This window comes from Haliotis rufescens, unplaced genomic scaffold (assembly GCF_023055435.1).
Source record: "Haliotis rufescens isolate VD_foot unplaced genomic scaffold, xgHalRufe1.0.p SCAF_15, whole genome shotgun sequence".
In the NCBI taxonomy this organism is placed as follows: domain Eukaryota; kingdom Metazoa; phylum Mollusca; class Gastropoda; order Lepetellida; family Haliotidae; genus Haliotis; species Haliotis rufescens.
In genome coordinates this window covers 31,213,153-31,227,394 of record NW_025963835.1, presented here as the reverse complement: position 1 = coordinate 31,227,394, position 14,242 = coordinate 31,213,153, and the positions used below count along the sequence as shown (strand labels likewise).

Below are 14,242 nucleotides of genomic sequence, written 5' to 3'. Positions count from 1 at the left end.
ATGTTTATTTACCAAACACGGGGTTCACTTGGATTTCAACTTTTGTATTCTTTCAATGCGACATTACGATTTGGGTGCTTGTACCTTTTTCAAACAAATGATTAACAACTGGTTACCCGTGAAGATCCAGGGTGAAATAGGTCTTCAGCAACCATGCTTGCCGTAAAAGGCGACTTTGCTTGTTGTAGAAGGCGGCTAACGGGATCGGGTGGTCAGGCTCGCTGACTTGGTTGATGCATGTCATCGTATGCCAATTGCGTGGATCAAGATATGAATCACTGGATTGTCTGGTCCAGACTCGATTATTTACAGATCGCCGTCATATAGCTGGAATATTGCTGAGTACGGCGTAAAACAAATATATAAAAAATTACAGATCGGAGTCTATCCAAAGTTTATCCAGAGTCTATCCGGAGTTTATCAAGAATCTATCCAGAGTCTATCCAGAGTCTATCCGGAGTATATCCAGAGTCTATCCAGAGTCTATCCAGAGTCTACCGGAGTCTATCCAAAGTCTATCTAAAGTTTATCCAGAGTCTATCCAGAGTATATCCGGAGTCTATCCAGAGTCTATCCAGAGTCTATCCGGAGTATATCCAGAGTCTATCCAGAGTATATCCAGAGTCTATCCAAAGTTTATCCAGAATCTATCCAGAGTCTATCCGGAGTTTATCCAGAGTCTATCCAGAATCTATCCAGAGTCTATCCAGAGTCTATCCGGAGTATATCCAGAGTCTATCCAGAGTCTATCCAGAGTCTACCGGAGTCTATCCAAAGTCTATCTAAAGTTTATCCAGAGTCTATCCAGAGTATATCCGGAGTCTATCCAGAGTCTATCCAGAGTCTATCCGGAGTATATCCAGAGTCTATCCAGAGTATATCCAGAGTCTATCCAAAGTTTATCCAGAATCTATCCAGAGTCTATCCGGAGTTTATCCAGAGTCTATCCAGAATCTATCCGGAGTCTATCCAGAGTTTATCCAGAGTCTATCCAGAATCTATCCAGAGTCTATCCAGAGTTTATCCAGAGGTTATTTATCCAGACTCTATCCAGAATCTATCCAGAGTCTATCCGGAGTATATCCAGAGTCTATCCAGAGTTTATTCAGTCTTTCCAGAGTCTATCCAGAGTTTCTTTATCCAGAGTCTATCCAGAAAAAGAAAAATATGTTTATTGTTTGTCTAATTTGTACAACAACAGAAACATAGCTGTAACAGGCCCGCACTCACGTGAACAGACATTACAAAACACCCACACGACGTCACCATGACTCTGGGGGCACGTTTCGTCATACCTCTCTTGTATTAACCTCATACATACCCTCAGACATTCAGACAACTCGGACCACTCAACTCTTAAGTTTGCAGTATTTCGGCGTTTGTAATGTTTTGGTCTCAAATCCAAATGTCAAGTGTATACTTTCTTTTGCCCGGCAGTATATGTTATGCACTTAGTATACATCGCCAATATACATTAAAAATGCAATAAAAGACAAAGGTTAAAAAGAACTACTGTGTGATATTAAAGTGAAATATCCCGTAATTATATCCATATGATAATACCGGTCAAAGGGCACAGCAGACAGTATACTGTTATATAGGCGAGGTGAGTGTGAGCGTGAGCAGGTGTTTGTACCGTAATGTACAACATAAACAAACTCCTAATTTGTATCCCACTTGCAATGCAAGAACCAAGTTATTGGAGATTTTACGTACGCTTTCCGTCATTATGCGTATTTCAAACACGGTATTATGCAAGGGGGTCCCTTTAAAAAAAGATATTTTCATTATTCATATCAGGGTATCGTCATCGGAAGAGATGGAGGTTTTATTTCACTGAAAGATTTGAATATCCACTGCCAGTGATTTATTAAATCTAAGTCCTCCTTTATCTGTGACTGAAATGTACGTGTAACCGAAGTGTGTTAGAAGTAACACCATCCCTTTATTACCAAATGTATCATATCGCAAGGTTGTATGTATACACCCTGCATCCATTCCCGACCACACCTACTTTTCGATTCGATAGTAGGATGCCACAACGCTAAAAATAGGTCGCCAATCAAATTGCACTCATGTGCGAGAATTAATCTGTGGGAAGAAGCTGAGAGACATGGAGATGTGACGTCATTTCTAAAACGCAGTTGTGGTAGCAAGTGCGTAAGACAGTGGAGATAATATACACTTGAAAATCGAGGATGAAATTCCAATAATACTTGATGCCATATGTTATAGATAATTATATCCAATAATTAAGGTGCACTTCTGAATGCTATATCCGTATTATGCATCATGTATACTACACACTATCCTTTTTATATACTCAGGCAATCTAGTTTCTAAGTCAGGCACGTATATTTTATAACGAGCCCTTATGAATAACACACAATTCTCAATTACAAATATAGGTTATTCACACATTAACCTGGAATACCTACTGAATATAATTCTCTCTTGACCCTTTTCAATGGTTCTATAATGTTATACAATTATATAACAAAACGCGTTTATATTCAGACGACTGTGTAAGTTTCACAAGTTATAAATTGTAAAATAAACAATATGCTAGTTATAATCCGAGCATAGAAACACAAAGGCAGTGACACTTGGCGCCATTAATGCCAGAACTACGGTATCTTGATGCTTATCTCTGTACGAGCAGCTGACTTCGTGTTATTGTGTCAGATTAGCAGGAACACTTGTCAGAATGGGTCGTCTTGCTGCCTTTCTCTTTGTCTGCATACTCGCAGGTCAGTTAATTGATTATATTCATGCTTAAAGACAACATTGTGAAAGTCGTTATAGATGAAGCCGCTCTTAAAAACATCCTTTCAGAATGATACATTCGTTTTCAAACAAAAATATACTACTCAAAAGATGTAGAAGAACACCCGATTTTTTCATATGCCTAGAGTTAATCTGTCATGTTCATGTGATAGTCATACGAAAAAATCGGACATTGACAGATTAACTGTTGTCATATGAAACAATCGTGACATGACATAATAACTATAATTATATGAAATAATCGGGACATGACATTATGACTATAGTTATATAAACAATCGGGACATGACATAATGACTATAGTTATATGAAACAATCGGGTCTTGACTTTATGACTATAGTTATATGAAACAGTCGGGACTTGACATAATAACTATATTTATATGTAACAATCGGGACATGACATTATGACTATAGTTATATGTAACAATCGAGTGTAAATTAACTTTTGTTTGAGTCGCAAGTAATGAACAGCATGTTGAGAATATCAATATACATCGGTTGTGTTAATCTGCACACTATTTTATTTTAGTATATCTTTTATTCATTTTTGTGTGAAGGTACATGTGTAGTAGAGAAGCCATTTTAACAATGGCGACGTGTTGGAAGTCACAGCACTTTTCATATATACCGTTTGGGACGTAAATACGCAATTGCCGAAAGAATTATGAAAAGACTGACAGGAACGGACTGTTGGAATATATATTTGTATGACCTTGTGCCTTGTATTACAGACTGCTTTCATTTCTACGTCACGGAGGAACATGGCGACTGTCTGACGTTACACCTGTTTTCGTTACATCTGACTACCTGACATTAATTTGTTACACCTGTCTTCGTTACATCTGACTACCTGACATTAATTTGTTACACACCGGCTTCGTTACATCTGACTACCTGACATTAATTTGTTACACACCGGCTTCGTTACATCTGACTACCTGACGTTAATTTGTTACACACCGGCTTCGTTACATCTGACTACCTGACGTTAATTTGTTACACACCGGCTTCGTTACATCTGACTACCTGACGTTAATTTGTTACACACCGGCTTCGTTACATCTGACTACCTGACGTTAATTTGTTACACACCGGCTTCGTTACATCTGACTACTTGACGTTAATTTGTTACACACCGGCTTCGTTACATCTGACTACTTGACGTTAATTTGTTACACACCGGCTTCGTTAGATCTGACTACCTGACATTAATTTGTTACACACCGGCTTCGTTACATCTGACTACTTGACGTTAATTTGTTACACACCGGCTTCGTTACATCTGACTCTTGACGTTAATTTGTTACACACCGGCTTCGTTACATCTGACTACCTGACGTTAATTTGTTACACACCGGCTTCGTTACATCTGACTACCTGACATTAATTTGTTACACACCGGCTTCGTTACATCTGACTACCTGACGTTAATTTGTTACACCTGTCTTCGTTACATCTGACTACCTGACGTTAATTTGTTACACACCGGCTTCGTTACATCTGACTACCTGACGTTAATTTGTTACACACCGGCTTCGTTACATCTGACTACCTGACGTTAATTTCTGTTACACACCGGCTTCGTTACATCTGACTACCTGACGTCATTACACCCTATTTCGTTACACCTATCTTCGTATCATCCGAGTATCTGACGTCGTTACATTTCCGTTTTTCTAACATCCGACTATCTGACGTAATTATTTGGTTTTATCCCACCTGACATTACATCGTACATTCGACTATCTGACTCCCTACCAACCGTCTTCGTTGCACCTAACTTCTTTACAACCGACTTCTTTACAACCGTCTTCGTTACACCCAACTTCTTTACAACCGTCTTCGTTACATCCAACTTCTTTACAACCGTCTTCGTAACACCCAATTTCTTTCCAGCCGTCTTCGTTACACCCAACTTCTTTACAGTCGTCTTCGTTACACCCAACTTTTTTACAACCGTCTTTGTTACACCCAACTTCTTTAAAACCATCTTTGTTACACCCAACTTCTTTACAGCCGTCTTCGTTACACCGAACTTCTTTACAACCGTCTTCGTTACAACCGACTTCTTTACAACTGTCTTCGTTACACCCAACTTCTTTACAACCGTCTTCGTTACACCCAACTTCTTTACAACCGTCTTCGTTACACCCAACTTCTTTACAACCATCTTTGTTACACCCAACTTCTTTACAACCATCTTTGTTACACCCAACTTCTTTACAACCGTCTTCTTTACACCCAACTTCTTTACAGCCGTCTTCGTTACACCCAACTATTTTACAATCGTCTTCGTTACACCCAACTTCTTTACAACCGTCTTCTTTACACCTAACTTCTTTACAACCGTCTTCGTTACACCCAACTTCTTTACAGCCGCCTTCGTTACACCCAACTTCTTTACAACCGACTTCTTTACAACCGTCTTCGTAACACCCAAATTCTTTACAACCGTCTTTGTTACACCCAACTTCTTTACAACCGTCTTCTTTACACCCAACTTCTTTACAATCGTCTTCGTTACACCCAACTTCTTTAAAACCGTCTTCGTTACACCCAACTTCTTTACAACCGTCTTCGTTACACCCAACTTCTTTAAAACCGTCTTCGTTACACCCAACTTCTTTACAGCCGTCTTCGTTACACCCAACTTCTTTAAAACCGTCTTCGTTACACCCAACTTCTTTACAACCGTCTTGGTTACACCCAAATTCTTTACAACCGTCTTCGTTACACCCAACTTCTTTACAACCGTCTTCTTTACAACCGACTTCTTTACAGCCGTCTTCGTTACACCCAACTTCTTTACAATCGTCTTCGTTACACCCAACTTCTTTACAACCATCTTTGTTACACCCAACTTCTTTACAGCCGTCTTCGTTACACCCAACTTCTTTAAAACCGTCTTCGTTACACCCAACTTCTTTACAACCATCTTCGTTACACCCAAATTCTTTACACCCGTCTTCGTTACACCCAACTTCTTTACAGCCGTCTTCATTACACCCAACTTCTTTACAACCGACTTCTTTACAACCGTCTTCGTTACAACCAACTTCTTTACAATCGTCTTCGTTACACCAAACTTCTTTACACCCAACTTCTTTACAGCTGTCTTCATTACACCCAATTTCTTTACAACCGTCTTGTTACACCCAACTTCTTTACAACCGTCTTCGTTACAACCGACTTCTTTACAACTGTCTTCGTTACACCCAACTTCTTTACAACCGTCTTCGTTACACCCAACTTCTTTACAACCGTCTTTGTTACACCCAACTTCTTTACAACCATCTTTGTTACACCCAACTTCTTTACAACCATCTTTGTTACACCCAACTTCTTTACAACCGTCTTCTTTACACCCAACTTCTTTAAAACCATCTTTGTTACACCCAACTTCTTTACAGCCGTCTTCGTTACACCGAACTTCTTTACAACCGTCTTCGTTACAACCGACTTCTTTACAACTGTCTTCGTTACACCCAACTTCTTTACAACCGTCTTCGTTACACCCAACTTCTTTACAACCGTCTTCGTTACACCCAACTTCTTTACAACCATCTTTGTTACACCCAACTTCTTTACAACCATCTTTGTTACACCCAACTTCTTTACAACCGTCTTCTTTACACCCAACTTCTTTACAGCCGTCTTCGTTACACCCAACTATTTTACAATCGTCTTCGTTACACCCAACTTCTTTACAACCGTCTTCTTTACACCTAACTTCTTTACAACCGTCTTCGTTACACCCAACTTCTTTACAGCCGCCTTCGTTACACCCAACTTCTTTACAACCGACTTCTTTACAACCGTCTTCGTAACACCCAAATTCTTTACAACCGTCTTTGTTACACCCAACTTCTTTACAACCGTCTTCTTTACACCCAACTTCTTTACAATCGTCTTCGTTACACCCAACTTCTTTAAAACCGTCTTCGTTACACCCAACTTCTTTACAACCGTCTTCGTTACACCCAACTTCTTTACAACCGTCTTCGTTACGCCCAACTTCTTTACAGCCGTCTTCGTTACACCCAACTTCTTTAAAACCGTCTTCGTTACACCCAACTTCTTTACAACCGTCTTCGTTACACCCAAATTCTTTACAACCGTCTTCGTTACAACCAACTTCTTTACAACCGTCTTCTTGACAACCGACTTCTTTACAGCCGTCTTCGTTACACCCAACTTCTTTACAATCGTCTTCGTTACACCCAACTTCTTTACAACCATCTTTGTTACACCCAACTTCTTTACAGCCGTCTTCGTTACACCCAACTTCTTTAAAACCGTCTTCGTTACACCCAACTTCTTTACAACCATCTTCATTACACCCAAATTCTTTACACCCGTCTTCGTTACACCCAACTTCTTTACAGCCGTCTTCATTACACCCAACTTCTTTACAACCGACTTCTTTACAACCGTCTTCGTTACAACCAACTTCTTTACAATCGTCTTCGTTACACCAAACTTCTTTACACCCAACTTCTTTACAGCTGTCTTCATTACACCCAATTTCTTTACAACCGTCTTGTTACACCCAACTTCTTTACAACCGTCTTTGTTACACCCAACTTCTTTACAACCATCTTTGTTACACCCAACTTCTTTACAACCATCTTTGTTACACCCAACTTCTTTACAACCATCTTTGTTACACCCAACTTCTTTACAACCGTCTTCTTTACACCCAACTTCTTTACAGCCGTCTTCGTTACACCCAACTTCTTTACAATCGTCTTCGTTACACCCAACTTCTTTACAACCATCTTTGTTACACCCAACTTCTTTACAGCCGTCTTCGTTACACCCAATTTCTTTAAAACCGTCTTCGTTACACCCAACTTCTTTACAGCCGTCTTCATTACACCCAACTTCTTTACAACCGACTTCTTTACAACCGTATTCGTTACAACCAACTTCTTTACAACCGTCTTCTTTACACCAAACTTCTTTACACCAAACTTCTTTACAGCCGGCTTCATTACACCCAATTTCTTTACAACCGTCTTGATACACCCAACTTCTTTACAACCGTCTTCGTTACACCCAACTTCTTTAAAACCGTCTTCGTTACACCCAACTTCTTTACAACCATCTTCGTTACACCAAACTTCTTTACACCAAACTTCTTTACAGCCGTCTTAGTTACACCCAATTTCTTTACAACCGTCTTGTTACACCCAACTTCTTTACAACCGTCTTCTTTACACCTAACTTCTTTACAACCGTCTTCGTTACACCCAACTTCTTTACAGCCGCCTTCGTTACACCCAACTTCTTTACAACCGACTTCTTTACAACCGTCTTCGTAACACCCAACTTCTTTACAACCGTCTTTGTTACACCCAACTTCTTTACAACCGTCTTCTTTACACCCAACTTCTTTACAACCGTCTTCGTTACACCCAACTTCTTTAAAACCGTCTTCGTTACACCCAACTTCTTTACAACCGTCTTCGTTACACCCAACTTCTTTACAACGTCTTCGTTACACCCAACTTCTTTACAGCCGTCTTCGTTACACCCAACTTCTTTACAGCCGTCTTCGTTACACCCAACTTCTTTAAAACCGTCTTCGTTACACCCAACTTCTTTACAACCGTCTTCGTTACACCCAAATTCTTTACAACCGTCTTCGTTACACCCAACTTCTTTACAACCGTCTTCTTTACAACCGACTTCTTTACAGCCGTCTTCGTTACACCCAACTTCTTTACAATCGTCTTCGTTACACCCAACTTCTTTACAACCATCTTTGTTACACCCAACTTCTTTACAGCCGTCTTCGTTACACCCAACTTCTTTAAAACCGTCTTCGTTACACCCAACTTCTTTACAACCATCTTCGTTACACCCAACTTCTTTACAACCGTCTTCGTTACACCCAACTTCTTTACAGCCGTCTTCATTACACCCAACTTCTTTACAACCGACTTCTTTACAACCGTCTTCGTTACAACCAACTTCTTTACAATCGTCTTCGTTACACCAAACTTCTTTACACCCAACTTCTTTACAGCCGTCTTCATTACACCCAATTTCTTTACAACCGTCTTGTTACACCCAACTTCTTTACAACCGTCTTCTTTACAACCGACTTCTTTACAACCGTCTTCGTTACACCCAACTTCTTTACAGCCGCCTTCGTTACACCCAACTTCTTTACAACCGCCTTTTTACAACCGTCTTCGTAACACCCAACTTCTTTACAACCGTCTTTGTTACACCCAACTTCTTTACAACCGTCTTCGTTACACCCAACTTCTTTACAACTGTCTTCGTTACACCCAACTTCTTTACAGCCGTCTTCGTTACACCCAACTTCTTTACAACCGACTTCTTTACAACCGTCTTCGTTACACCCAACTTCTTTACAGCCGTCTTCGTTACACCCAACTTCTTTACAATCGTCTTCGTTACACCCAACGTCTTTAAAACCGTCTTCGTTACACCCAACTTCTTTACAACCGACTTCTTTACAACCGTCTTCGTTACACCCAACTTCTTTACAGCCGTCTTCGTTACACCCAACTTCTTTACAATCGTCTTCGTTACACCCAACGTCTTTACAACCATCTTTGTTACACCCAACTTCTTTACAGCCGTCTTCGTTACACCCAACTTCTTTAAAACCGTCTTCGTTACACCCAACTTCTTTACAACCGTCCTTGTTACACCCAACTTCTTTACAACCGTCTTCTTTACACCCAACTTCTTTACAACCGTCTTCGTTACACCCAACTTCTTTACAACCGTCTTCGTTACACCCAACTTCTTTACAACCGACGTCATTAGAGTGGACTCTTTTAGACTCCATTTCGCTACACTCGACACTTCGCTAAAACCGAGTTCCTTACAACCATCCTTTTTGCACTCGATTTAGTTGTACCCGATTTAGTTGCACCCGACTTCTTAACATCCGATCTCGTTATCAAAACTCGTTGTCCGACTCCGAAAAGATCACACGGGAATTTGGCCAAGAAGTGTAACTCAGGTATATCGATGAGCTGATAAGGGTATCGACGTTCAATTATTGTCAGAAATCCCCATCCACTGATTTACCCACATGGACTAGAAATAAAAGCCGCCGATCTGTTTCAATTGACTGGCCTTTGCATGTGTTTGTGATACGCGCACCTTTTCGCGAACACCTGGTATCACCACTAACTGGAATCGTACAATGGATTCTGCTTTAGCAGATATTTCTTCATGATTATGGAAACAGTTTTGTCGCTTTGTTTACACCCTATTTCGTATTTCGACTTGGTTCCATCCGATTTTATGACAGCCAACTTCGTTGATGCCGACTCAGCCGATTTATTTACATCCGAATAAGACAAGGCGGCATAACATTATTTTATTGTCCTTTTTATTTGCTTCCCGAATGAGAATAACTACAACAAATTTATTTCTTATTGAAATCATTCATTGCTATTTAAAGATCAATTTTGATATTTCCTTATGGATAATAAATACACATGAACAAATGTTAAGCGCCACCCACCATATTTATGAACTGTTTCTTTTGGCACTTAATGATGACTATCATAACGAGATGTACGATTGTTATAAGCCGTATATGTAAACCTCATGTGATGCAAAAGTTGTCCCAAAGCAAGTTTATCTTGTGTTCCAAAAGAATATGAGCAGAAAGGAATTTTACCGAAGACCAGAAATTGAAGGATAAGAAAACATTGAAAAACTTTTTTTTTGTCATGTAACTGTCATGATATCAGCAGACCATATCAGGTGTCACATAGACACCCAAGGGAGTGCAGAGTCTATTGCAAGACAGAAACGGCAGTAACGTGTGTATGATCCACGGACATTGACCACAGCTTCAACCCTACGCCTCATACTCATTACAAGTCGTTGAATGCTTCTCTGAGGCAAACGGATCCATTCTTCATGAAGTGCGGCTTCAAGTCCAGCGAGATTTTGAACTGGGGGATCACGATGTCTTATTTTCCGGCCAAGAATGTCCCAGAGATGCTCAGTCGGATTAAGATCCGGACTACAGCCCGGCCAAGGAAGAGTGGCAATAGCTTCTTGACGCAAATAAGCCCAAACTGTTCGAGATCTGTGTGGTCTAGTATTGTCGTCCATGTAAACAGGTCTTGTATGAAGACCCCCGCCACATGCCACATGCTAAGGTCTTCAACAGTTCGTAGCAGCATTCGACACTCGTCAGACCAATGGATCCTTCTCCAGTTGGCCAAGTTCCATCGACTACGGGCACGACACCATATCAGACGATTCCGCATGTGCCTCTCAGTCAGTTGAGGACGTTTTACTGGTCTTCTGGCGTTATAACCGACGCCTTACGGTCATCGTCGAGAGTCTCTGATGGGTAATCCACTGCAGTCTTAAATCTGTTGAAGTGGCAAATGGATTTCGTCTGACTATCCTGAAAAGACGTCTATCCTCTCTGTTAGAGGTCTTTCTTGGCCTACCAGACCTATGCCTGTCATTGACATCATTGGTTTGACCATGTTTGACAATCAAACGAGTGATAACACTGTGATGACGACCCATTTGTCTTGCAATGGCCCTGCATGACATGCCAGCATTTTTCATGCCTATCACTTGCCATCTTTCAGCGTTCGTTAACTTTCTCCTCACCATGGCTGATTTTCAATTTTCTATTGGAAGGGGAATCTCACACAGGAGCAAAATGCAACCACGTGTCTGAAACTTGAATTTTACTATTTATAGGGTAGTGGAACTGCAGCAACACGTAAAGCACGCTTTCCTTGTGGTATCTGGACAAATTTGGGCTCATGAAACTATGGAAGCCTAATTCAGTCATACATCATCATATTTCGTATTTCTGATTCCCACACGTGAAATCAAGAGACTATGAGTATGGTGGCGCTTAACTTTTGTGCATGTGTATATTATAAACAATATTTTGAATTCTTACCTTTTACCGAGCTTTGTCAGATCGCACAGCACAGTTTTGCAAGTTATTTTCAGGTAAGAAGGTATCCTAACATCTAAATCTTTATTGAGAAACAAATGTGTTAAACTGAGACGGCGACTATGACGAACATATATTCAATGTTGCTTTCTATCAGCCTCAGCCTCACAAATTAACAGGCCGGGGAAGTAGCCTCGTGGTTTCCGAAGTCGCTCGACACGTCAGAGGCCTGGGGTGGGTTCCTTACATGTACAATTTGTGAAGCCCATTTCTGGATATTGGTGGAATATCTCACAAATAAACTAACTAAAAAAACACTGTCCACAGCTCCTGTTTTGTGCCAGCTGATCACGCCTTTCCAAGTCTGCGAGATGAAATGTTTGGATGACCAAAACGCAACATGGCCGAACCATGCTACGGCGGAGATTAACGAACACTGCCGGACATATTGTCTTGGACACTGGTAAGAGCATGATAGAAAATCATGATCAGAGATACACTTAAACCTCGTTAATCCGAACGGTTCCAATTATTTTGTTTGTTTGTTGTTTAACGCCACACGAAGCAGTATCCCAGCTATATGACGGCGGTCTGTAAATAATCGATTCTGGACCAGACAATCCACTGATTGACATCATGAGCATCGATCTATGCGATTGGAATACGATGACATGCATCAACCAAGTCAGCCAGCCTGACCACCCGATCCCGTTAGTCGCCTCTCGTGATAGGCTGGGTCACTGAATAAGATTCCCACTGAGAGATCGCCCTGATTAAACCAGGATTACTGAATCACTATTGTCATGTGTATATGACAACATTCCCTAACTGAAGTTGGCCGGTATGTGCAGTGTCCGGACTAACGGGGTCTCGCTACACACATTATATGTTCATTGAAAGTAACTTCCATCTCAAATTTCCGGTGTAGATTTCGTAGAAATCTGTCCTTTACAATTCGTAAATTATTTTAGTCCTAATCATCGTCAATAATTCACGGTTTATATACTCTGCGTTCCTCAATTCCCCGTGACTACATTCCCCGCTTTGTGATGTAGTCGCTATTTTTAGCCAACGAATCAAACTACGGCCTGCATGGTTCCAGCCAGTCGTGACCAACTCGTGTTATTCCGGGACAAGCCGATCTTCTTGCAGGTTACGGAAAGGGGCGAGTGGTGACGAATGGGTTCCAGAGAGAGCTCTAACCAATGGGCGCTCAGATTACATCGGAACTATTTCTCTTGCAACGTGTGCAAAATCCATCGGTTCTACACACTACTTCGATATCAACAAGCTCCTTCCCAACGCGTGATACCTTCGTTATGCTCTCGGTATCACCAGTGTGGGCGCGGCCATAATAAGAATCTTGAAATTTGCCCTCTAACCCAAAATGCAGTAACGTTCATACATTTGTTTATGTCTTTGGAAATGCCATTACAGTTACTTTTGAAAAGGTTTACGACTGACCATATTTCACAGATGTAATTACATTTTTGTGCGTTTGATCGGATTAGTTCGTGATTGCAGACGAACGAAAAATCGACAAACTTCTCCCTCACATTCTTACTATCTCAATTACATGGTAGCTGTAATGAAACAGAAATTCAAATTGACAAAGAGGATGATTTAGAATGGGTAAGAGTATTCGGCGTCACGACAGTCATCACTTGTTTGTAAACATAACAGTCATTCGGTTGCGAGTTCAACTCCAAGCATGGTTGTGGTCATCTTCCGGGGGCAAGTGAGTTAACTGACTATAAAATCCACTGGACTTTTAAAGTCAGTTAACTCCCTTGCCTCGGGAAGATGGGTTGTGGTCTCCTATCAGAGTGGGGAGCTGTGACTGGTTGCAGCGATAGTATAGAGATTTGTTTGGTTGGTTTGTTGTTTAACGCCGCACTCAGCAATATTCCAGCTATATGACGGCGGTCTGTAAATAATCGAGTCTGGACCAAACAATGCAGTGATTAATATCATGAGCATCGATCCACACAATTGGAATCGATGACATGCATCAACCAAGTCAGCGATCCTGAAGACCTTTTCTAACCCGGATCTTCAAGGGTCGATAGTACAGAGAGCTCCGCGAACGGGATATCACCGTGAGAAGCCTGCGATATCAGGTCACGGTAGGGTTAGCATGAAGTCCACGCATTGAGCAGGGCTCATTTGACTTTCGTATGTTATACACGACTTCATTATATTACCTGACTAAACTTAGACACGCGTAACGATTACACAGCAAAGGCGCCGTATGTCGTCACGGATGATGGAGGAATGTAGTGTGCGCAAACCCGCATCATGGCAAAGAGTTTTAATCCACAGAGCATCATTGGTGTCAAAAGTGTCTTATTAATTGAATAAAACTTTGTACTCTTTAAGAAATGTCTTTCGCTGTTGCAGGCAAGACCTACTCTTCGGGAACCAAGGCACCGTGGGATAGACGTCCACAATAGTACTTCACAGGCACTGACTTATACGATGACAAGATTTTAAAAATACAGTTTTTGAACAAAACGTCAA

At 40.9% G+C, this 14,242-nt stretch overlaps 1 long non-coding RNA gene across 1 annotated transcript; it reads left to right on the top strand.

Moving 5' to 3' along the window:
• Positions 1–2,669: 2,669 nt before the first annotated feature.
• Positions 2,670–14,242, top strand: LOC124132090. The gene is made up of 3 exons (XR_006860755.2): positions 2,670–2,750; positions 12,050–12,185; positions 14,123–14,242. It is a non-coding gene; the product is annotated as an uncharacterized LOC124132090 (long non-coding RNA).